Raw genomic sequence first — 27,387 nt, 5'->3', positions numbered from 1 at the left:
AGTCTTATTTTTGCTATTGAAATTTTCTATTATAGTGACAGGTTATAGTTTTGCCAAAAGGTCAATACTTTAACTTGCATATAACTTATTCACATATTCCTTTTGGGACCAAGATTACTATGAACATATTTAATGACAAAGTCTATTCAGTAATACAATGCATTCAGATCTCTTTATGTATATAATCAAAAGATAGCTCTTTCTACATTGTAAATTTCAGGCAAAACTGAATGTAAAATCTAATGTTTCAGAATACCACAAGGATTTCCAAAGATCCTTTGGTGTGATGTTCACCTGAATTCATGTTTAGAATTCATATTACCAATAGATTTTACCATAAATCTAACCTGCAAAGGATCCTTGCAACTAGTCTATCGTTACATGGTACAAGAATAATGAGTGTGCGTGCTGCAGTGAATTCTCAACCAAAAGCCCTCAACTTTGTGGTTTACTTTATTAAAAAACTTTAAAACAGGTAAAGTCTGCCTGCCTTCAGAGCGTGGGACAAGGAAAAATTGTTCAGTTTTTTTCAAAAGTGCAAATCTCTGAATTATCTACTTGTTTTAATCCTTTTGAAAGGAAACTCTTTTGAACCTGTTCATGTAGCCTTTTGAACCTAATCATGTACCTGGTTCGTACTGCTTCTGACATATTCACTCACACCTGTTTTTAAATACTAAATCCTTTAGCTGTGTTCCCTTTTATACATAAAGAGGTATAATTTGTGCAAATGTAATTTAACAAGCAGCCCAACTATAATTTACAAATCTAGAAATATCCTAAATTTTGCTTCTATTTCAATTAAGTAGTTGCCTAATTATTCTATAAACAGAATTATTTAACAGAGAGGGAACTGAAATTAAAGTATTCACTAAACTGTTCAGCAAAGTGAAAGGCACTCTGTGGTCTCTTTCACTATTTCAATAAACATGTTCTTGTTTATGTCCTCATTCAGCAATATACTGAGGACACTGCCCACCCTGACCATCCCTGCTGACCTCCTGGGGCTCCCAGCACCTGCCCCTGGCCCAGGACCCGAAGTGAGCCCCCAGGGGCCATTAGCCTTGTCCCAGCGAAGCTGCACCAGGGCTGATGTCCAACTCCCAGTAGCTCTGTCCAGCCACGGGCCCTGCTGAGCTAGGCTTACAGCCATCTTTCCTGTTAGACCTTTAACCTTCTAGGTTGGCTCCTTGCCTCCATGCCTGGCTTCAAGGTTCTAGGTAACAGAATACGGATAGAAAAATGTTGTACTCATCCATGCAAGGTGCACCTGCACCCTGTCACTTAGTTTTTTGTTCAGTCATTACAAAAGAGTCACAGTCACTTTTTCCCCACTACAGTCTCTTATTTCAGGGTGAGGGACTGTGTATGTCTGCATCAGCTGTTAGTTTGTCAGTGCTGATTCAGCTAACAAAAACCTCAGAAACTACTAATATTCTATAGTTACAGAATCATAGTCTGTCTGTTGTCTTTGCATTTTTTACATGCATGCTTGTAACAGTAGTTTTCAAATTCTCCAGTTCCAAGAATTTATTTCTGTAACTGGGACACATTTACTGTTCTTTAAACCTGTAGCTTAAATGGTTTTCACATATGATTTGTAATAATGTCTTCTGGATATAGAAATAACAACCCTATAGAAAATGAAGTAATGAAATGGAAAGGAGGGAGTTAGGGGGAATGGACACAAAAACAAAGACTAGTCAGACTTCAAATAATAGTCTCAGCAGTTACGTATAGCATGAGAATTGATGCACTACATTATGTTTAAGTAGCCCTATTGAAGTAAATTGGATTATTCACCTCAGTAAATCAAGCAGGATTGGTCCTTTTATGTACAAAATTCAGTAGTCTAACTTTGGAATAAAAATTCTATTTTACTGGCATAGATGAAGCAATAGGAAATGAATACTGTTGACCTTTTCTTGCTCTTTATTTTAAATGGAAGGACTACAAAATACATCAGCAGGTTTTAATTACAAAGAAATGAGACTATCTGTTAAAGAAGAGTATCTGAAGTTGTCATAAAACTGTATTTCTAAAATTAATTAAAACAACAGTAAATCTATGCTTCTTAATATAGAATCATAGAATCATAGAATCATAGAATAGTTAGGGATGGAAAGGACCTCAAAACCATCTAGTTCCAGCCCCCCTGCCATGGGCAGGGACACCTCTCACTAAACCATGTCACCCAAGGCTTCATCCAACCTGGCCTTGAACACTGCCAGGGATGGAGCACTCACAACCGCCCTGGGCAACCCATTCCAGTGTCTCACCACCCTAACAGGAAAGAATTTCCTCCTTATATCCAATTTAAACTTCCCCTGTTTAAGTTTTAACCCGTTACCCCTTGTCCTGTCACAACAGTCCCTGACGAAGAGTCCCTCCCCAGCATCCCTATAGGACCCCTTCAGGTACTGGAAGGCTGCTATGAGGTCTCCACGCAGCCTTCTGTTCTCCAGGCTGAACAGCCCCAACTTCCTCAGCCTGTCTTCATACAGGAGGTGCTCCAGTCCCCTGATCATCCTCGTGGCCCTCCTCTGGACTTGTTCCAACAGTTCCATGTCCTTTTTATGTTGAGGACACCAGAACTGCACACAATACTCCAGGTGAGGTCTCACAAGAGCAGAGTAGAGGGGCAGGATCACCTCCTTCGACCTGCTGGTCACGCTCCTTTTGATGCAGCCCAGGATACGGCTGGCTTTCTGGGCTGCGAGTGCACACTGCCGGCTCATGTTCATTTTCTCATCGACCAGCACCCCCAAGTCCTTCTCTGCAGGGCCGCTCTGAATCTCTTCTTTGCCCAGTCTGGCTGTGCCTGGGATTGCTGCGACCCAGGTGTAGGACCTTGCACTTGTCATGGTTGAACTTCATAAGGTTGGCATCAGCCCACCTCACAAGCCTGTTGAGGTCCCTCTGGATGGCATCCCTTCCCTCCAGCATATCAACCGGACCACACAGCTTGTTGTCATTGGCAAACTTGCTGAGGGCACACTCAATCCAACTGTCCATGTCAGCGACGAAGATGTTAAACAAGACCGGTCCCAACACCGATCCCTGAGGGAAACCACTTGTTACCGGTCTACAGCCGGGCATAGAGCCATTGACCACAACGCTTTGTGTGCGGCCGTCCAGCCAGTTCTTTATCCACCAAGTGGTCCATCCATCAAATTGATATCTCTCCAATTTAGAGAGAAGGATGTCGTGTGGGACAGTGTCAAATGCTTTGCACAAGTCCAGGTAGATGATGTCAACTGCTTTACCCTTGTCCATCAATTCTGTAGCCCCATCACAGAAGGCCACCAAATTGGTCAGGCAGGATTTCCCCTTAGTGAAGCCATGCTGGCTGTCACCAAGCACCTTCTTGTTTTTCATGTGCCTTAGCATGCCTTCCAGGAGAATGTGCTCCAAGGTTTTGCCAGGCACAGAGGTGAGACTGACTGGTCTGTAATTCCCCGGGTCTTTCATTTTTCCCCTTCTTGACAATGGGGGTTATATTTCCCTTTTTCCAGTCGTCGGGAACTTCACCTGACTGCCATGATTTTTCAAATACGATGGCCAGTGGCTTAGCAACTTCATTCGCCAGCTCCTTCAGGACCTGCAGATGGATTCCATCAAGTCCCACGGGCTTGTGTGCGTTCAGATTTTGAAGATGGTCTCGAACCAGATCCTCTCCTACAGTGGGCCCAAGGTCTTCATTCTCACAGTGCCTGCATCTACCTTCTAAGAACTGGGTGGTGCAGTCAGAGCCTTTGCCAGAGAAGACTGAGGCGAAGAAGTTATCCAGAACCTCAGCCTTCTCCAAATCCTGTGTAGGCAGTTCTCCCGAAAGCTTCCTCAGGGGGCGTATTTTGTCCCTAGTCTGTTTTTTGTTTGCTACGTACCTGTAGAATCCCTTCCTGTTATCCTTAACATCCCTGTCTAGGTTTAATTCTAACTGGGCCTTAGCCTTCCTAACCTGGTCCCTAGCTTCCCAGACAACATCCCTGTACTCTACCCAGGCCACCTGCCCTTGCTTCCATTTTATATAAGCCTCTTTTTTCCTTTGAATTTTCCTCAGCCTCTCCTTATCCATCCAAGGAGGTCTCCTGTCCCTCCTGCTGCACTTCCTTCTAGTTGGGATGCAGCACTCCTGAGCTTGTAGCAGGTGATCCTTGAATATCAACCAACAGTCTTGGGCCCCCCTGCCCTCTAGGGCTATATCCCATGGAACCTTACTAAGCAGGCTCCTGAAGAGGCCAAAGTCTGCTCTCTTGAAGTCCAGGGCAGTGAGCTTGCTGCACACTCTTCTCACTGTCCTGGGGATCTCAAATTCGACCATCTCGTGATCGCTGCATCCAAGGCTGCCCTGGAGTACCACATTCTCAACAAGCCCTTCCCTGTTGGTGAGCACAAGGTCAAGCATGGCACCTCTCCTTGTCGGCTCCTCTATTACTTGCGGAAGGAAGTTGTCTTCCACACAATCGAGGAACCTCCTGGATTGCTTGTGCCGTGCAGTGCCATCGTTCCAACAGATATCAGGGTGGTTGAAATCCCCCATGAGAACAAGGGCCTGCGAGCGTGAGGCTTTTCCTATCTGTCTGTAGAGTGCTTCATCCACAGGTTCTCCTTGATCAGGCGGCCTGTAACAGATCCCCACAGTAATATCTCCCACAGATGTTTTCCCTTTAACCCTGACCCACAAACTCTCTGTAAACTGCCCATCTGCCCTCAGACAGAGTTCCATACTCTTCAGCCTATCCCTAACATAAAGGGCAACTCCCCCTCCCCGCCTGCCAGGCCTGTCCTTTCTAAAGAACCTCTAACCTTCCATTCCAACACTCCATATTGCCTATTATTGTGTAATAAGTATAAATAATATATATAAAGATAGCTGATTTATTCAAGATATGTTTAAAAACACATCTTTTATTAGAGCTGACTGTGCAGCACACTTGAATATATGTTTCATTTCTTTGACAGATGGAAGACTTTGATAGAAACAAGATTATCATAAGAAATTTAAGTGACCAGATCAATGTCCTGATTCTTTGCCTTTGATTCAGATTAAAGGCAAACTTAAACATAGTAGAAGAAGAATTTGTGCCAGTATCATACTGTATACAACGTTTCTTGCAGCTTTGCAAGACATTATGCACTTGTGATAAGAATTTTTCCAACTTGAACACTTTTCACCAAATTCAGGTTTCCAAGAAGGGCTTTCTAAGCTTTTTCTGTCTCATTAAAATTTTTCCACGATGATGTGTTGATCTATTCTGTTCTGCATTGTATAAAATTCAAAGAACTATGTCCTCCTTTTTTCTATGATATGAAAGGATACATATCATAGTTGCTAATTCTAATCCTCTGCTGACTCCCCAGGCAAAACATATGTTGATATTTTAACCATTGCTAAATATAATTCACTCTTTTTGTAACTTTGTGACTAAGGTGAGGGTCTGTCAGCCTAAAATATCTCAGAAAGCACAAGCTAATGCTGAAGATTTTGCATATTGGTTAAACTTATATAAAGCTTTCATATCTTTTATTAGACCAACTGCTGTCTTTTAAGACAGGTTTTTCAAGGCCAAGTTGGATGAAGCCTTGGGTGAGATGGTTTAGTGTGAGGTGTCCCTGCCCATGGCAGGGGGGTTGGAACTAGATGATCTTAATATCCTTTCCAACCCTAACTATTCTATGATTCTAAGACAAGAAAAAAGAACAGGCAAACTTTAGGCACACAGCTTTTTTTTTTTTTTATGTTTGAAATAAAAGCAACAGGTTTTGAAATTAAATGCAAGTTGAGAATAAGGTGGTCAAAGTTTACTTAGAAACATACCAGTCAGACCATCTTTTAACGTAAACTGTTATTAACTATAGAGCAGAGAGCCCATTAATGTTGAAGAGGGGGAAATGGAAGGAAGGAGGGAGGGAGGGAGGGAGGCAGGAAGGAAGGCAGGAAAGCAGGAAGGCAGGAAGGCAGGAAGGAAGGAAGGAAGGAGAGTCAGAAATAATACTTTTTAGATACCTAATGTATTTACGTACAGAAAAGACAGGCATGTGAGCATCAGAGAAGAACTACAGAGTAAAGAAATAGATAATATGGTTGAAGATCAGTATTACCATTGAGGTAATTGTTAAGATATTCCATTTCCAGTCTTTGGGAGATGTTTTTGTCACCATCTCTTGAGGATTTAGTGGAGTGATAAGGTATATCATGATGCATTTTGTGAGAAATGGATGGTCCCTGTAAGATGACTATCAGTTATTGATTGTTAGTGTGAGGTCATTCTTGTGAACAGTCTGTTTTTAGTTTTAGCTACATAGGCAACCATGAGGATATTTTTTGTGCACAGAGAGAAGCATATTAAATTCCCAGAAAATACAAGTATAAATTCAGGAATGTTGAGGGTTCTGGTCTAAAAGTATTTATTGCAGCTGCATGGAGATGATGGTAAAGATTTAAATTATTTGGTTAAGCATGTGTCAGTGTAACAACTGGTATAATTTGGACCATGGGAAATTTGCTACTGGGGGTCTAGATGGGTTTGAGTGGGGGTAGGGTGACACTTTTCAAAGACTGAGATGAGGAGTTTCAAAAAGACTTTTTTAAAATTAATATCTTTCGTCCAGGATGCAGCTACTTTCAGCTGCAGCACTGAAGCAAGACATGATGGGAACACTTGAAGTGAGTAATCAATGAGGATTTTCTCTTCATATACAGGTAATTCTTTACATGGTGTTCTAGTGGCTCTTTCAACAATGTGATCTCTTTCATTAGAGGACTGCTGTTATTAAAAAACAATCCTCCTGAGGTGATTGAAGTGAGCATTCTGAGTGATATAAACCTCGGAACAAATTCAGTGATACTGGATGGTGTGGTCATGTCAGAGCTTTTGGGGCATGCTTTGGAAAGTCAACTTTTATATAAAATAGACATATTAAATGGCTGATATTCTATGCACATATTAATAAGATATTCTTTTTGCAAATTATTTTGCAAATCAGCAAATTAATGCTGATGTAAGAATATTCCAAAGACAGTCTGAAAAAGTGATGATTATGAAATTCCTGGCACAGCTTGAAAATAAATCCATGCTTTCAGTCAGGATGATGAATTTGTTGTCTGTATTTCTGAGGAATGGCATGGGCTTGGTTAGTGTTATTAAGAAATTCCTCTTGAGATTGTTTTTTTAAATAATGCTATATTGTGGGGCCATTCTAACATCCATAGGTATTCACATAGATACTCCTGTAGTTTGTGGGAAGCGATGGTTAAACAAGTTAGTTGTGAGTGAAAACGGAGTGCATAATGTTGGAAGCATCTTTAAAGAGCTACTCTGAATGCTGGTCTTGGTTTTCTAAACTACTCAAAGCAGGTTGGGCATCATTAATAATCATTGTATTATTAATATGCAAGATAGTAGCTTCAGGGGCAGCCAGCAAAAGACTGCTGTGTTGCAACTTCTTTCCTGTAGTCTGTTCCACTGTTCTGGTGCTGGACATATTTTGTCTTTCTCAATTTCTTGTCATATTTAATTGTCAACAAAATTAATTTATGTCAGATTAAAGTTTATTAGATATTTTCAGCCATCCTAATCTTAATTAATGAATTCAAAGATATAATTTTGACGTGACATATCCACTCAAATTAAAAGCCAATTGTCAATTATTTTTAAATGTTATGCTACCAAAATACTACTTAAAGTAACTGTTAAAGTAGCATGTGCAAAAAAGTACTTATGAAAATATTTTGGTACATGCACATGTTCACAAATGTAACATGTGGGATAATTTCTGGAATTTATTGTTCTGTTCCATACTTTCATAGACCATAGAATCATAGAACGGTTTGGGTTGGAAAGTTCCAACCCCCAAGATATCATAAGGAATTTATCTGTGTGGTAATCCTTATTCTAAAACATAAATGCTAATTTTAGCTGTTTGAAAGAAATAATCTTAAAAAAAAAAAAATCCAAGTCACGTAACACCAAATTTCAAGGATACAGTGGAAGATTAATATTTCTGATTTGTCTTACTTCCTCTCTGATTTTCAATAATTGAGTAGACCTCAGTGTATTGAGGCTTACTCAATCCACTGAGATCAGATCAGATCTTGGTTGTATTCAGGCTCTCACTGCTTATCATTTCATAACATACTATTACATATATCTTTTCATAACTTTCCCTGAACTCTGTTGGGAGACATTTGTACCTACTTTTCTTTGTGATAATTCTAAGGTTACTATTGGACAACAGAAAGGTATTGCTGTAGGGAGAAAAAAAAACTAACACAGCAATCATGTTTTTAACATGTATTGTTAATTTCAGCATATTTCAATTAGCCAGTAGTGCATACTAATATCAACTCAGAATCTAACATTCATATGAGGAACACAAAAATTAATCTCATGGACTGTATAATGCCTCAGCGTTTCCTTAAATGTAAGGAAATAATCGTGTTTCCCACTAGGCAATAGCAGAAGAACAGAGGGTGGGGGAGAAGAAAACAATCTAACTGGAGTTCAAACACCTGGGTTTAACAAACAAACAAAAGAAGATCACAAGTATGGAAACAGTTTCCTGAGATTCCAAAATCCTCTTTTAAAGCAAGTTGGAGTGATTTTGAATACTGATTCATTTTATTTAATTTCACAGCTTTGAAGAATGTAACCCTGATCTATTGGTTTTGTTATTTTGTAGAATGTTTGTCCTGCATTCATATCTTAATAGCATTTGCTATTCTTCAAACATTTATGCTCACTTATGATGGATCAGACAAAATGTAGTCATTTTCACAGAATCACAGAATCCTGAGGGTTGGAAGGGACCTCAAAAGATCATCTAGTCCAACCCCCCTGCAAGAGCAGGGTAACCTACAGTACATCACACAGGAACTTGTCCAGGCGGGCCTTGAATATCTCCAATGTAGGAGACTCCACAACCCCCCTGGACAACCTGTTCCAGTGCTCTGTCACTCTTACAGTAGAGAAGTTCTTCCTGATGTTAACGTGGAGCTTCCTATGCTCCAGTTTACACCCATTGCCCCTTGTCCTATCACTGGATATCACTGAAAAAAGCCTAGCTCCATCATCCTGACACCCACCCTTTACATATTTGTAAACACTGATGAGGTCACCCCTCAGTCTCCTCTTCCCCAAGCTAAAGAGACCCAGCTCCCTCAGCCTCTCCTCATAAGGGAGATGTTGCACTCCCTTAATCATCTTTGTGGCTCTGCGCTGGACTCTTTCAAGCAATTCCCTGTCCTTCTTGAACAGAGGGGCCCAGAACTGGACGCCATATTCCAGATGCGGCCTCACCAAGGCTGAGTAGAGGGGGAGGAGAACCTCTCTTGACCTACTAACCACACCCTTTCTAATGCACCCTAAGATGCCATTTGCCTTCTTGGCTGCAAGAGCACATTGCTGGCTCATGGTCATCCTCCTATCCACCAGGACCCCCAGGTCCCTTTCCCCTTCGCTACATTTTCTCAGACAAATGCCTGTGACACAAACACTTTTCCAAATATGGCCAAATTTCCATATTTTTTACATGTAGAATGTTATCATGGACTATTTTAGTAACAATAGATAGATTTTTGTGGGGTCAAAATTGCTTGTAGCAAGCTTAAAAAGCTTTTGACCCTCAAATTAAAACAAGATGTCTATGGTATATAGTATATGGTATATAGAGATAGGACAAGTGGCAATAGGTTTAAACTGAAAGAGAGAAAGTTCAGGTTGGCTATAAGGAAGTTCTTTACTGGGGGGGTTGGGGTGGGGGGTGGGGCGAGGCACTGGAACAGGTTGCCTAGAGAAGCGGTAAAGGCTCTATCCATGGCAGTGCTCAAGGCCAGGCTAGACAGTCTTGCACAACATGGTCTAGTGTAAGGCACCCCTGCCCATAGCAGGGAGGTTGGAACTAGATGATCTTAAGGTCTTTCCCAACCCTAACTATTCTATGATTCTATGGCAAGAAGTCTAATGCTTTATATGTTGAACTGTATTTCACTGTGAACTCTGTTCCTAAGAGTCTGCATAAATGAGATACTTCTTTGAGGGCAGGCACAGAAGAAAAAAGAACTTGGATCACAGTATTTCTTGCAGAGAGGGGCCTTTGCACACATTGCTGTTTTTTTCTGTGCTCTTTTATATGTAAACTAAGGGCAATTAGGGAAATGCCCATGATAGAAAGGATTAAGAATCCTTCAAAGGCAAGCAAGAAAAGAATTACCAAAACTCAGTTTTGCCACTCTTATGGAAGCTTCAATTTAGGTAATAGCAGTAGTAGTTCAGGAAAAGAGTTCATCTAAATGAGAAATCAAAACTCAAATCAGTGACCGTGAAATAAAGCCTGGCCTCCAATTCTTCATCAGTTGCTTTAGAAAGCAATTTTATAACACAGGCCATGGGGGGTGTGTGGGTGTGTGTGTGAGAGAGAGGAAGGAAAAAAATGCCATATAGATATTATCTGACATTAATTATTGTGAGGGTATTTTTACTGCCCCTGAGTTTGTGGAAGCATTAGATAGACTAACAGAAAGCAATCTGCTCTGACACTGAGCTGTATGGATTAATAGAAAACTGCCAGAGAAATCGTTAATTATCATCATCATAAAATCATCTTAAAATTCTGTGTTGGAAGGGACCTCAAGGATCACCTGGTCCAACCTTTCTTGGCAAAAAGTACAGTCTAGACAAGACGTCCCAGCACCCTGTCCAACAGAATCTTAGAAGTGTCCAGTGTAGTGGAGTTCACCATTTCCCTGGAGAGATTATTCCAAAGGCTGATTGTTATTGTGAAAAATTTTCCTAGGCTCCAACCAGAAGATCTCCCTAGGAGTAACTTGTGCCCATTAACCCTCATTTTGTTCATGTGACTCCCTGTAAAAAAAGGAGTCTCCGTATTTGTAGCCATCCTTTAAATACAGAAACACGGTGATAAGACCTTCCCTAAGCCTTTTTTATTTCTCATGGCTTATCAAATGCAGTTGTCTCAGCTTTTCCTCGTCTGGCAGGCTTCCCAGCCCCTTGATCATCTTTGTGGCCCTTAGGGGCCATTAGGAATTACTGAGATAAAAAAATAGACTTAATGAATGAAAATGAATGAGGTCTGCTATATAGCAGTTTGAATAAAGAAAAAATGTAACTGAGTTAATTATTTGAAAAAAGAATTAATTTGCTTATTCCAGTGATAGTTTTTTCTATTTTCTTATTCCGTAAGGCTGGTAGATTTTAAATGTCATTTCTACTTCAGCTGTGGAAGTATAATGTCATTTTAGATGTAGTCTTGGAAACTAGAAGCCTGATAAAATATTTATTTGAGCTCAGATGATTGAAACATCAATTTTTTTTTCATTGTGAGCTGGATCATGAGGAAAACTTTAGTGCATTATAATATTTATTAAGTCCTGAGAAAATTTATTTTTAGCAAAAGGAGTACTCTGAAGTTTCAGAGAAAACTATATACATTCATACACTAGCATAACACATCAGAAGGAAGCAATCTGTAAGCTTCAGTGGTAGATAAGATATCTTTGGGAATAAAGAATCCATTTTCCTTAAAACTGATGATTCTAAACCTAAATCTTTGTCTTGATAATTGTCTATAGGAAATAAGAATTTTGAATTATGTCTTTAATATGCTTCAGTCATATTTGAAACACACTGTCACTGTGCACACCTTACTCATTTTAAAATAGTTATTCACTTAGATCTTCCATGATTTGGATGGGATTATTTTGGATAAATGCATCCATGTTCCTCAGAAATGTACGTGTGATGTTCCCATGCTCCTGTGTTGCAAAATGGAACAGGCCCAGTCACAGCTTTGCTCATGCTAGTTGCCCATAATGCAACAAGAAATTTTTCAACCTAGGTCTGTGAGCAGCCTTACCCATAGTCATGCATATATTTATACATTAACATTACCTGGTCTTTGCAATAGCTCTGATTACCAATGTTCAAGGAAAATTGATACGAATAGTAGTCAGGATACAGAAAGACTATTAGGATGCTAAAAGTTTGACAAGTTGGTTAGCTTATGAAAAGATGTATTGACTTAATTCACAAAATGCAGTGTGTAAAATGATGTCATTGGTTTCTATGGTACCATCAAGAGGACAATCATTGGGTAAGGAAAAGTAACTCATGCATTACCAAACACTGGGTTTTGTACACTTTCCAAATTGATATTTTTCTTTACTGTCTTTTTGAGCATCTGTAGGTGTGGTGTTTATTCGCAAGAGCACAAAAGTTTTTCACTACCCTTAACTCTTGTAACCATGAACAAGAAACAAAACACAGTGGAAATCAGGGATCCCTATAGAATGAATACCGTGATGTTACTGTTTACTTCCCTAATGTTATTAATCTACAGTCTGGACAAAATCTGTGCAGGAAGCATAAATGTTTTGTTTTTGGGGGTTGGGTTTGGTTTTTTTTTTTTGTAATGCAAGAAATGGAGCTTAAGTTTGGCTTTCATAATACCAATTTTAAGCAGCTGCCAGCAGTATTTCTGAAATAATGCAGAGCAATCTGGCATAACTTGAGGGAACAATGTGTCTTGCATGACTATATAATTTATAATAGCATCGAACTATTGCTCAAATTTTCTATCATATCATTGGTTTTAGGGTTACAGTCCATTCTTTCAAAAGGTATTCATACAAAAAACACAAGGACAAATATCTCAAATTACAGTAGACTATTAGAAAGAAAACATGTGCCTAATTATTCACTGAGAGTCTTTTTACAGAAAGTATAGTGTATGTAACACAATGCTCTGTAAAACTGTTGGTTCACAATTTTCATTTCCACCTCAATGACTGCTGGACATGTAATACAAAAGTGGTTTTGCTGAATCTCAAGTAGATAGTGCTTTTGGGGTTTTTTTTTTTTGGATTACTTTGGGTGTGGGGTTTTGTGTGTTTTGGGTTTTTTTTAATTCTAATAAAAACTAATATAAATCTGGTCCCATTCTTATTCTGCAGCTAGTCATAAAAATACAGAAGTGGAAAATTCAGATTCTGGCCCAAACCAGCTTTACCTCAAAATAAATAAGGCAGGGATAAAGCAATGAACTTGAACTCATAAAAAAAGTATCATTACTTACATGAGTTAGTAAGAAAGAGACCAGCCAAGAGAGGGAGAGGAAAGACAGTAGGAGGGAAAAGTCCACAGATATACACAGAAGGGCTGTGAATAATTATCCATCAGCACCTGTCAGAAATCTGTGTTAAAGAGATAGAAATTCTGATGAGTGAATGTCCACTCATACTTGAAGAATTCTTTCTTCTGCTGAAAGTCATTTCTGGTTTCTTGCTGACTTCATTTCTCTTTTTAGACTTCACACCAGTATATGAAGAGGCATGTTCTGGACCTTAGGCCTTCCCTAAATTATGTAGGAGGCATCATGTCTGAATATGTCTATTATTCATTATTGATGCTGGAAACTCAAGAGATGACATCACATTCAGAACTTTAGCTAAGAGGATAGGAGTTCATGATGGTCTATTAATAAGTGCAGAAAGCAAATTTAAAGCAGGAAAACATCTGGCAAACTACCTGATTTGGAAACTAAGCAACAGTTACTACAGCTTGAAGGCTTATCATTTGTGTCAAGAACAATAATGTCTAGTATTGCTGTATCAGAAGGTAGTCATTTGGAAAGCGTGTTTAGGGATGTCCCAGCAATTTTTATTACAATAATTTTGATAACTCTAAGTAATTCATAAAGACAAAACAGTAAGCTGAATCCACTGAATTGCAATGAAATCAGTCAGCATGTGCACTCCCTAGTGCCAGATGTGCATCTAATAAACCCTGTTCTCATTCATTGAGCTCAAATTCTTGTTTCCATTTAATGTTTTCTCTTTGCTATGGCACATTTCAGAAAATTAGTTAAAGGACTGGAAGAAATGTAAACAAATGCATCTATTTTGAACAGAATTAAAAAGAAACAACCCATTAGAATCAGGTGATATACTTATTGAATTTGTTCATCTATTTTGTCATTCTTCCTACAGGTGAAGAAACAATGATACATGGCCACTTCAGAGGCTTGTGGAAGGTTGAGTGCTAAGGGTAAAACAGAAGTAAAGGTAGAGCTAGAGGAAAACAAAGGTAAGGCAGAGAAGGCTAAGTGGTATAGGAAAAGACACAGCATGAAGGATGAAGCATCCAAAGCTGGGATTTAAAAAACGTTGACAGATGAACAGCAGCTGAGTGTAAGTTAAAAAATTAACTGGATAATTAGAAAAGCAAACATTTAATGCTAAGTGGCTCTGATCAGAGATGGTGTTGGTGAACGGAAAAGTAAAACCATGATGCATACACAAAACAAGTTAATGTTTTCATTTTATACTGAAGGTTCATTTGCTTAATTCCTGCACAGCCTTAGAAGTATGCTTCTATAAGTTGGAAATAAAATGTCCTCTGAGAGCAGATAAGGGAAAGAATCAGCTGATGCTGTATATGCTGTGACCAGTTTCAAAAGAAGTTCATTAAAAGGGAGATTAAAAGAAAAACATTTTTGTTGTCAAATGCTAAGATAAACTGCTCATATGAAGCTCCTCAATTTAAACAGCAGAACCTTTATAGGTGCTTAAAATTAACAGCTAAAGCAAAGCAGACATGGGAAATAAAGAACTGCTTAAGAAATATATTTCTACAAAAAAAAAAAAAAAAAGATACTTTACAAATATTCATGAAAAGTACCAAGCTTTTTAGGAAATCATGCCTGGATTCTTGTCTAAAACTACAGATTTGAAGACAGAAGTGACACAGTTATATTGTTATGTTACGTCAGAATGAGATACTGTGCTAATGTAAAAAACTACTTACACCTAAAAAAATATTATTATACTTTTTTCTCCAGGTTGCTCTATTGCAGATTAAATATCTCTTTTAAATATGGAGTCAACTTTGAGATTTCTCTAATACCAGAAATGAAAATTTTCCCTTTAATTAGTTTCTGTAACAAACTGTCAAGAACATGATGAAAGAGCTGTCGCAGTCTTATTCTGACAGCCATCCAGATGTGGCATCATTAGTCATCTTAGGAATTGTACAACAGTAATAAACAGTGAATGATCTTGTCTCACTGGTAATGATGCTGCTGAAAGGCTGGCCTACCCAGTGAGATAAAAAGATGGAATCTTGTGTTAATGTCTGGGAGTCTGAGAAGTCTGGAGGCCAAAGTCAGCTGTGAGAGCCTGTCTGTTGGCAGTGGCTATGAATGCCTTTGCAGCCATGATTATTGTAAGATTTTCTTACAAACTTTAGAAGTCCCTTTTCCTTTACTTCAAAAGGGCCTGAGAGGGCAAAACAGTCATGGCATAACATCAGGGAAAAGGAAGAAACTCTGAGTAGTTACTGGGTTTTATGCCTGACTGTTCCTCATCACAAAAGCTCTTCTTAAGAATCAGCTCTGTCTTGTACCATTAGAGTTTTATTAAATCCGAATGTATTTTCTTCAAGTTAACCTAGTAATACAGCAAGAATGTCATGTGTAAACTCTGTCTTCAGATCTTCAGTGGGTTGCTGACAGTCCTAACCTCACACAGTCATTTACATTTTAGTTTGCCAAAACTTCCAGTGGGAATTCAACTCACCTATGTGCATAAATCCCTGGAACAGAAGATTTTGCCCTTTGTGAACCCTTGGGATTGTTATTTGCCTTATTGAGAACTGGTGGTCTTTCCCTTTACTCTTTCCTAATATTCTGTAGCTCAAAAGACAATTTTATGCCTATAACTTCATTTCTCTAGGGATTTCTCCAGTGACTGTTTCTTGGCAGGCTCTCTGAAGGCAGAAATCACCTTTATCCATTGATTCATTTGGACATTGGAATGCCACTGCAGAAGCTTTTTTTTTTGGGGGGGGGAGGGGGGGGGTTGGCTTTGTAGTACCACGAACACAGCAAGATCAGTTAAAACCCAGAGAACTATGAAAAATACTGCAGCAACTAATATCCAGAAAAACACACTCAAATTAAATATATGTCAAGAAACCCACTAACACAAATAACTTACTTACTATTATAACTTCTGTCACGGGCATAAATTGGGCCAACATACAGTTTGAACTAAAAACAAGCACTCAAATTATAAATGTTATATAATGGAAATATAATGTATGATAGGATAATGTATATAAACAGCACAGGGAAATATTTTTATTAGGCCATAATAGGCACTGAGAATTCAGATTCAACATTTACTGAGGAAATGTTTGAAAATATGTAATTCATGGGAAAACACTGTTGAACTACTTTATATTTATGATAGTAACTGAAATATAAATACAGCAGCGCCCACACAGTGTCTGGCACAGCATAATGCATTTACTGTATACTGTGGAAGAGCCTGTAATATTTTGTTAGCTTGTTTGGCTATAAATCCAGTGACAGCATTTATTTTGAAGAAAAATCTTCTTCAGGGGAAGCCACAGACTGTATAGATTTCACCCATCATGTGCCTGACATTCAGAAAGAACTGCAGCTGTTGCCAGAAAACATTTATTTGCCTTGTAAATCCTTTTTGTAAAAAATATGGGGGTAGGACGTATAATGCTAGTTTATTTCCTAATGTTTTGCTTTCCAGTAATGTCACATGATCTGAACTGATTAGCCTTTAGGCTGACCTTTCTTGGGAAAAAACAAAACTGGGCAGTTCAATGAGTTGGGGAAAGAAGGTTTCAGACGTGAAGGAAAACAAATTCTTCTGTCATTGACTACTAAAACTGACTGATTTCTTAACGTTCTGGAAAACACGGTGGAAATTGCCTTTTTACTTGGATGATTAGTACATTAACAGTAGCAGATACAGATCATGTTTGTTCTTCTAAAAACCATGTAGAAAAGTGGAGGACTATTGAGTCCTCTGAAATGTCAGTCCCTTCTATACCTCACTTCCTGGGGAAAGAAAAAGAGGATGTTTGGGTCTGGATGCATAACTGTTGTGATAAGAAGAAAAATACGGTGGGAAAGAATACTGGGGGGTTAGCAGACTTCTTTCTTAAAAAACAAAAGTGTTTCATCTAGAAGGTAGAAACAAGATCATTGAGTACTTGCAGATACTGTTTCAGTAAACTGAAACTTCAGTTCATACTAAGTGTATAAAGTGTCTTCCTCAGTGTTGCAGGGGTATAGACAGAAAGAGAATTCTCATAATGCTATAGAGAAAAGCATTCAGTGCATCAGATTAAGAGTTCATTACAAATCAACATAGTTTGCTGGCCTTTTCAAAAAATATGTTTTCCCCAGGAGAACTGTATTTTTTTTGGGTGCTGTTTTGGATTATGCTGAGTTTCTTAAGATATTTTTAAGTAATTTAAAGTATTTTCAGTGAAAAGTATGGCATAGTATTTAATTCTTCTTCAATTTATATATAAAAGTGGTTTTCTACATGGATTTAACAGAAAAGTTAGCATAAATGTAAACGGAGACTCCTTCAATTATTCCACAAAGGAAGATTTCAAAATCATGCACATAGCATAACTCCACTGTAAATCAGATGGAAAAGAACATGTCTTCTATTCTGTATCTTCCTACATATATTTACTTCTCATTTCTGTCATAGGAGATCCAGAAATGAGTTTTTGTCAAACTTCCACCAATCAAGAAATGTACTTTTCAAAATCTCAACCTTTGTGAATACTGCATAGCACTAGTTAATTGGAGTAATCTGTTAATAATGAATTGCAGGTATTTTCAGGGAAAAAGGCATCAGAATACAGCCACAGGCATCATTTTCTTTCTCCCTTGGTGAGGGAAAATCTTTGGGATCTCTCTACCCTAAGAAGGAAGACTAAAATGGAACAAATAAATCAACACATGTAAAAGATGTTTAAATTGCTCTACTGTTTCACAGAGAAATTCATTTTGTAATCAGATTTTTTTTTTTTTTTCTTGAAGCCTAACATTACTGAAGAGGATTTCACTTATGGCTTAGCCTTTCAGGTCTTAAAACTTGCTAAGTATTTTTAGTATTGAGATTAATATCTTGCATATCATTATGCTAGAGTGTTATGTGGGAAGCTAAGAATATTCTATGTGCAGTTATGATGGTGATTTCCTAAGCTGATCAGATACAACACATTCTACTGTAAGAATGTTTAGCTAGGAAGGCTAGTTAGGAAGTGTGGTTAGCTAGTAAGTATAGGCATACTAGGGAGTATGAATTTTTAAACTTCTTTTGAGTTTCTTTGTGATTATCAACTTCAGTTTTCTAGCAGAAGGGGGGACATGCAAGTATAAAATGCCAGTAGCATTTTTTCAAAACACAGCATTTTGCTTTATTGACAATAAGAATATAGAGCTTCTGTCAGATTGATTACCTGTAGGCTCTTAAAAAGTATTGCTTATCATGCATACATATCTTCTAATTCCTTTTCTTTTTATATCTGGGTTGTTCAAGAGAAGTGGAGTCCTTGAATATTATTAAACTGCTCTAGCAGGAACTTTCTGCTTCTCCAAGTCTGGCAGATAGACTGCATTTTCTAGAGTAAAAGTCTGCTTCCTTATAGCCATTACTGTGGTTTCCTGTGACAAAATCTTTTTCAGTTTTTGTGTAAATTATCAAATTTTACATATATGTACAGGATACAATTTATAAGGAATTAAATAGTTATGTTTCCAAATGAGTGTTTGACGGTGAATACTTATGTCCTCTTTAAAAGAACTAAGATTATCATTCTAGCTGTCAGAAATTCTGGTTCACAGCAAATGCATATAAGTTTTTTATATCAAGCAAACAAAAAGTAGCAATAATTGCACGAAGATAGAATTTCAAACCTGAAGCTTTTTCCAGAGAACTGATGAATGATGGAAAGAGGAAATTAAATTTCCGGGTAAATTTAGACCTCAAAGAAATGCTAGAGTTCAGTAACATATCATCAGGCACTCCTCCTTATTCTGACTCCTTGCTGAAAGCTGTTGTCATTGGTAAGGCTTCCCTGAGTGTTTGTAAGTATATGTAAGTTTTAGGGAGTTTGTGCTGGTTTTTGAAGACTTTTAAGCAGTCTGCGGTGAGTCAGGATAAGCAAAACAGTTAAATCTCATATTAAAACCCTGATAGGACCAGACAACAAAAGTAGGAAACAATTCTCTAGCTTTAACCAGAGCTAGGAAAAGAAAATTAAACCTTAAGAAAGTGTAGTCAGACAGAAACTTTAAAAGAAGAAAAAAATCCAAAACTTCCCCTTACAACTGCTGTGAGAATAAATCGTCTGGGTGATCTGATGAATCTGTGTGGTGACAGTGAAAAATTACTGAAGTATGTAGCCATAATAATTGTAAATGAAATCCACTTCCATGTTCAGATCTAGTGCAAACAGATTAGTTATTTTAAATATGACAATTTACATATGTCTAAACAATGTCTGAATTTAGCACCACCGAAATGGCAGTATCTTCCAGGTACTGCAGTGTAAGTCATGCACAGCTACATACGAAGCAACATAATTTTGCTTATTTTTATTTACTGTCACAATTTTAGAAAAAATTTGCTTTGAAATTTCCTCTGAAAGTATGTGATTTTTTAAGCTCTTGGATTTTGGAATGACTTTGCATTTAAACAGAAAAGGCTTAGATCTTCACTGGTGTGACATGACTGATGTGCAGGCTCATGTTTGTTTTTTTTCTGCACTGGAACAACAATTTAATTCTTAAAGCATTCTTGATCCACCTGTAGGGGACTCTGAATGTAGCTATTTTCAAGTTGTTTTTATTGGTATACCCAAGGAGGAACTCTGCCTTTTTCACCTTGGGTAAAAAGTTAGAGCCTATGGGAGTTCACCATAACTACAAAGCATCTTAGGTATGCTGCTCTGCTGCATTATTTGAGCAAGTCTGAACTTTGAGGATGATGGACATTAACTAGAAGCAGAGCTGTTGAAAAAGTCCCTGGCAATTTTAGAAATACTAGTTTTGGAATACAGAATGCTCCTGTACAAATGCATCACTTTCTTTTAAAATGCCTTGTATAACGCTACTTTTCCTTACAAGACAGGTTCTTCTTAATTTTACTTGTGCATTCACTGCATACAAAGCTAGAGTTTTTTACAAATGAAAACTTCTTTGCATCTTTTTATTTCTAATAGAAAAAGATCACGGCATTCAATTTTATAGAAAAATGTTGAATGCTTTATAATGAATTTTTATTGTAACTGACTGTGACTCCCATATTGAGGGTCAATGCATATTGTACAGTAAAACATTGACTTCCACATCTCCTTGCTATTTTTTTTTTTCTTCATTAAGTGACTTCCTTACCTGTGAGAAGAAAAATGCAACCACTGGAATTTTTTTCAATTAAAAAAAGTAATAAAGTAAAAATAAACATTTACTAGAAAACTGTTTAAAAATAAAGACAGTCCCTGTTCTCACTGGACATATGAGGAATTCAATGGAAAAAATGTGGTTTTGTGACACAGCACTAGCAACAGAATGTGAATCTGAGAATATACTCATCAAACAGGAAATGCAGAGAACATTCTTCTATATGGTAGAGGAATTTTGTAGTAGTATACTTAGCTTTGCTGTGATATCACCCATAAAATTGAATTATATCTTATAGAAGGAGTTTATGTAGATGTAGTGAACAATATTTACACCCAGAAGTCAGAAGTTTGTGTCCTTTCTCCACTTATAGTTACTCTCCTAGATGCAAGAAAAGGCATTGAAAATAGATTGAGTTGGAAGATTCACTTAACAAAAGGGAATCTGAATGACACATCTATTCTTATTCCATTTTTCCCACTGCTATTCTTTATTCCAAGACCAGTTTAGCTTCCAGTGAAGAAAAATTGGCTAGGGTATAATAGTAAATTTATATCATTCATGAAGTTTCTCCATGGCTTGTATATGCAATTTGACATGAAGTAGAAAATCTTAGAAGGCATATCTGATATACTGCTGGGAATGCCAAACGTGGACTTGTAGCAAGGGTCCGATGCCAAAACCAATGTAAGGCTTTTTCTGGCATTCACATCTGAAAATCATGTTGGAAAAGAAATAAGAACAACTCTTTCAATTATTAAGTAGGTCTAGATGGCATTTTATGGACCTTTCCTTTTAATGTACATTTCAGGAATTGTCCAGTGTTCTTCATTGGTTAAGTTTTTCTATGACATTCAGTGTGTTTCTGGTTTTTCTTTTCTTTTCTTTTTTAATTTTTCCCCTCCCCCTTCTTTTTTCAGTCAGTCCTGATCTTTGAAAAGATATATTACTCCTTGAATTCATATAGTGTTCTTAATTCCTAGTAAAGTAGGTTTTCTGCCTCTGCTATCTAGGAGTATTTGATTGTGTTAGTTTTTTTGTCTAATAGATTATATTAAAGTGTATTTCTCTTACCCAATTTATTACTTAATTGAAGATGCTTTGCTCACTCTTTCTATAATATATTTGGGATTGTATTTAACTCTTTTATAAGATGCCATCATCATGGAATGTCAGGACACTAAAACTTGAAAGAAGAAAACACTGTAGTATTTTAAAAGGGATGGTTAAACCCTATTTATTGTGCTGTCAGGGCACTGAGGTACCAGCATTTTGATATGTAGTGATAAGCATTATGCTGTGATCTGAATGGTGCTCTAAAGCCATCCAAATTACTAATTTAATAGTGATAATTTGTAAGGAAAAGGGAAGGAGAAGGTATGAATAAAAATGTAGGAAAATCAAAGAGATTATGCAGCACAAAGTGTGTGAGGGTGAATTTCAGCTTGTCCAGGCATTCATTCAATGCCGAAAAAAGAAATCTATGAACTGAATAACATTTCAAAGTAAGACTTAAGCAAGACTTATATGACTTTTAACTATTTATTATGATCCATTGCCTAAGGGTGAATTTCATCCTTGCACACACACACTGCAAATCTAGTGTTCATTTTTGTCTGCAAGAAGCATTCTGAGACCTTATATTCCTTATGTAGTACAGTAAGGCACAGACGGATGCATAATTGAAAGCTCTCATTCCTGAAATACAAAAGAAGATTTAAAAGCATAGGTTCAGATGCTCACCACAGTGTATCCAAAGTGACTCTAATCACTATCTGACTCAGTACGACTTCATCAAGATATAAAAATCAGACAGGCACATCATCTTTGCTGCAGGTTTTTTTTCTTGGCATTTATGGAATTTTGCTAGTATGATGTTGTTTGTGCTCTGGCTCGTGTTTCTATATGAATTCCTTGTGGTGTTTGCACCTTGAATGCAGTTGCTTCAGTTTGCTTTTCGGGAGCACCACTTCTTTTTCCTTTGTATGTTTATATCATTCCAGGGGTTGAATACCCACAGGCAAGGAACCAGACTTCCTACGCAATTATAACATGGTATTATACAGATTAGTTCTCTCACAAGTACTATGCTTTTTTTTTTTTTTTTTTTTTTGTGTGTGTGGAAGGTTTTTCAAAAAGCTGGAAAACACTGTTTCTGTTTTTTGAGGAGTTAGGTTGAAGAAGGATACTTATTTTCAAAAGTAAAAAAGATCATACATTGTTATGGCATCAAATTTATGAGTAGGAATTGAATACAGTTGTTAGCAGGATTTTGCCAACATTTACAAAAGTGCCTTATCTCTACATGCACTTTTGTAGCAAAAGTCTATGGCAGCTTATACTTTGGCATAGCACCTGACCTCTCTGGTTTCATCAGCTTGAGAAATCCAGTCCTTGGACAGAAGTAATAATACAAAATTAAATAGAGTGAATCCATGTGTACAGTCTAATAGCCTGTATGTCTGTGCCCTACTGTATGAGGCAGGAAGTTTTCTTTTTGTGCTATAGTCCCTGCCTACTACTTATCAGTGATTATACTCTAAAGAAACACACAGCCATTTCCATTTCAGTACTGCTCCAGCAACCTGCCAAGTCAGAGCACATTGTTAATATTTCTCACTGCATTGTGCCTGTTTGGGTTTCAGTGTCTTCTCTGAACACCCACTTCAATCTTAACGTCACCAGCAAGGTCAATGTTAATTTTCTAACTCACGTTCCTGTGGTTCATAGCCTCTTGGAGAGGCTCAACATGCTTACAAATTCTTACAGTTGCTTTTGCCTCAGATCCTCTGAGACATAAAAGCAAAACTGAAAATTCAGCCTCTGGAGATCTATGCTCAAGCAACAGAAGAAGCCTTCTTCTGGGGTGATTATTCTAAAGAACCCTAATGTCTTTGGGAATATCAGCTCCAGGAATCTTGGCAAAAGACATTTTCCTTGTTGCCTTCTCCAGATATCACCAGTAGTAATTAAAACTCCCTATCACTATTCATCTGTCTTTGAGTCTCCCTCAGCTGTTCAAGCTCAGCTTAAAATCCTCTCTGGTGCTACTATACCTTGCTAAGTTTTAGACAATGTGCAAAATCAGAGCCTTCCACCTCTCCATCAGCACTAGTTCACCAAGCAGCAGCTTTGGCTGCCTTATCATCATTTCACTTAGTACCTAATCTTCAAGTTCACCATCACGTCATCCATTCCTGAAGCCTGTGAGAGATCACAGATGCTTAGGTCTAGGTATTTCATCAGGGATTTCCACAGCCATGTGTGTGATCCAAACAATGGATACTATTGATTGAGGTTCTCCCTTGACTCCTTTCATTGTCCATCTGTACCAGTTTTCTTGTATGCAATGAGGAGATAATGGTGATGGTGAATAATCTCTCTTGCTTAAAATTGCTCATTTATTTTATCTTCTTGTTGTGGTTTAAGTGCTGAACCCAGGACACTTGTTTGTGCTGACTCCAGACTTCCTTCTCCTGGTATGTTTTAGAACTTAAAACATACGTCAAACGGAAATGTCAAAGCTTTTCAAGTGGCAATTTCCTCCTGCCTAAAGAGGAAGAGAGACAACATGCTGAATTTGTGCAAAATTAATGTCTGCCTTTGTGAATTCTGACACACATCTTTCCAGAAGTGCAAGAAAAAACTCTAAAGGTTTACACATTGTCATGAAAACACTAAAATGTCACACCCTACTTACATTCTCCAGGACTTACTTTGCTGTGCTGAAGGCCTCTCTCTGAGATGCTGAACCAAGAGTCCTTTACCAAATAGGCCAAATTTTTGGAGAGGCATATTCATGGTCTCTACTGAGGTCACCATCTGCTACGCTTTACTCTGTAGTTAACTAAAGTAAAACAGTGCTTTGCAACCCGATCTATTTTGCCCAGTTACCATAAGGCTGGCTTGGACACAAGAAGTATAAGCACATAATATTTATATATGTTACATGAAAAAAAATAAAAATGGTTAACAAATGGGCAAATGTGAATAACTAGTTTCTAGTAGGAAGCAGTGGTATATTTTAGCATTAAACTGTGCAGTAGTACTGTTGATTGCACTCCTGAAGCAATATCTACTCTTTAAAAATTCATGAAATTGACTCCTGAATGCCTAATATCAAGTTATATTTTACTTCATCACCATGGTAGCCTGAAAACTATTTTCTTTATGCTAGGCTTACAATTATTATTTTGAGAGGTGCAAAGCTTTCCATGAAATATTTATTCATTTTTTTGCAGGATCTCAAGTTAAGATCTGAATTTCTGTTTCTGTCATTCTTCTGAAGTTTCCAATATGCTTGTATTGTTTCTGCTTTCAACTTTACTCTTCCCTTTTTATTTAATGTTTCATTTTCTAGTACCTTTTAAGCAATAATGGAAGCAATAAATGTGTACAGGTTTTATAAATAAAAAAAATAAATTCCTATTGTTTATTTCCAGTTTAAAAGCAGCAGATGAATATATGGATAAAACAAACTTGAAAAAAAAAAGTAGGCAAAATATTGAAATTACAAAATTCAGTTTCATGGATAGTGTGATTGCAATTATGGACACATAGTTTTTTGATGTATTCAGGGAAAGTGGGTAACAGCTTTGCATTTTAATGTATGTGTTAGAGAAAAGGGCAAAATTTTACGATAACTAAATATTAGAAATTATTATATTTGAAAATTTGTAAATCAGTAGTGTGGGTTTGGAAATACTGTAATTTTCCAGTACTGTTTGTAGTTTTGTACCAGAGTTATTCAGTAACCAATGTTAACAATGGTAGGCTAGGTGGCAAGAGCTAACTTAATTACATATGGTACAGGGCATACGGGTGGATTTAAGAAAGTATTGTGAAAGTCTATCGAAGTAGAAATTAATGGACACACCAGGGTAGTCAAGTGAGAACAAGACAATGCTGGCGTCCACACAATGGTTGGGTTATATCCAAAGAACAGAAAGGTGAAAAAGGACAGAGCGAGGAAGACTTCTTACTTCATCTGAGGAAGACTCCTTACTTCATCAATGCGACCACCAGAGGAGGCTGCGCAAGTGCAGAAGAGGCTGATGTCGTAATAGACTGATGTGGCAATCCTTGATACATATGTATTAGTTAATGATGCAATCCGTGTTGAATATGTATTAGTAACCAAATTTTTAGTGTATAAATCGCGAACGCGATGTGAAGAGGTCGAAGCCAGATTTGGGCGAGTGCCCCTGGTTTCCCAGCGCTGCAATAAAGCACCTCATATAACCATTCCGGTGGTTATGTGTTTATTCTTGCGCTAACATATGGAGCTAAAAATAAAGCTGGGAAAGTCCTGGAACATAAAAATTTGTCTGTTTTATACATGCAGAAAAGATTAGTAACAGTAATAACATGGAGGGGGGGCTTTTGTGAGGTTCGACATCTTGGCATCATCTCAGAAATTTAAACTAATTTAATCATAAACTTAAAATTCCATATTTTTTTCAGTAGAGAAGGAAAAATTCTTAACTGAGTAAATGGTCTTCTATTATTAAAACAACAGTTTGTAAAACTATTTGAGAAGATAAAGTCTTAAAAATAAATATAAATCTAGGTATGTCTGATGTAAATCTGGTAATAATACTGATGAGGACAAAAGTAAAATGTTATTTGCAAGAACTGGTTAAAAAAAAAATATGTTTAAACAAGGCGAGATATAAACAGGACAGCCCAATAGACAGAAACCGGTGCTTTACAAAAGTAAAATCCAAGGCAAGGATAACAAGCCCTCCCTCATGTAACTATAGATCAAGGCTTAGTAGACTTCACAGGTGGACCAGGTGAAGATTCTTCCAGCAAGTCTTGAGGGGAACTTATGCATCTGTTCTATTCTGCGGAAATCTTCAGTCCTGACTGCCAGTGCCCCAGTGACTTTTTGTTGTTTATGACTACTCTTTTCAGGATTACAGTGATTATCCTCTTTTAAAGGCAGAGTTTCATGACTAGTTGAAACCATTCTAAAACCTTATTACTTTCATGAGTCAGTCCATCTATTGCAGCAGCTCTGGTGTTTTTACTGCCATAGTGAATCCTATGGGCTCATTGGTCTGAATAAGGGGTAACCCTACCAGAAAAGAAAGAAACCAAGGACAGTTTTCAGGGGACAACTAAAACAATCCAAGCCATCTGTTAATGACAAAAAGAAAAAAATATGTTAAAAAGATCTTTTATGATTCAGAATATTTTTAGGACTAAACTGGCACTGCAGTTGAACTTGTTACAACAAAATATAATCAGGAAATAATCTACATCACTTGGGTAGAGATTTGATTTAGAATTTAGCTTTTCTGTATATTCAGTTACATTTGAGATACCTAAAATAGTAATTAATAGCTTAGAAAGAGTTCCTCTAACAAGCAAAATATTTAATTTAAAACAAAATTCTCTTATGGATCTTTTATTTCTATTCAGTAGAGTTAAGACTTGGAACTGTTCTTCAAGCTTGTACACGAACTTACAACTCATACTTTTAAAAGGAAGATATTTTCAAATCCATCTGAGAGAGCTTTTTGGGGATATATTTTCTTTCCCTTAAAAAAATGGAATCTCACATAACCTACTTTTTTCAGACAAAGCTGTTTATCACAGTCTGACAAAAAGCAGATGTATAGTAATTTGTAAATATGTAAGTTTTCTCTTGTTACATTTAAAGAATAAAATGTTATTCTACTTAAATTCATCCAATCATAGCTTTTAAATCTGATCTCATCTGGCAAAGAATTCCATTTTATCTCAAAAGAAACAGTTCCTAGATGCAGGCACATTAGGAAAGCATTTTAATTATGTGTCTGAGATCACTCATTCTCACAGTATAGTAATAGTAAATCTGTTTTACTCTACAGTTAGCAAATGCCACTGTCATTACGTAAGAAATATGGTGACTACATTTCTACTTCAGACCTAGACAGTGTTTTAAGAAATTCAATACCTCATTTTGTTTCTCCTAACATCTTTTCCAAAGTAAGTGATTGACAAGTCCACATAAGAATTTGTCTTGCTCCATATATTTGTACATCAGGTTGAAAGATGTTGAGATTCATACAGAGGTTAGAGAAGTCTTCATGTCTGAATGGTCATTAATGCCTGCTTGAAAACCTGAATCTGCCCTTT

This window comes from Lathamus discolor, chromosome 2, assembly GCF_037157495.1.
Source record: "Lathamus discolor isolate bLatDis1 chromosome 2, bLatDis1.hap1, whole genome shotgun sequence".
Lineage (NCBI taxonomy): Eukaryota > Metazoa > Chordata > Aves > Psittaciformes > Psittacidae > Lathamus > Lathamus discolor.
Note: the sequence above shows the minus strand (reverse complement) of the source record.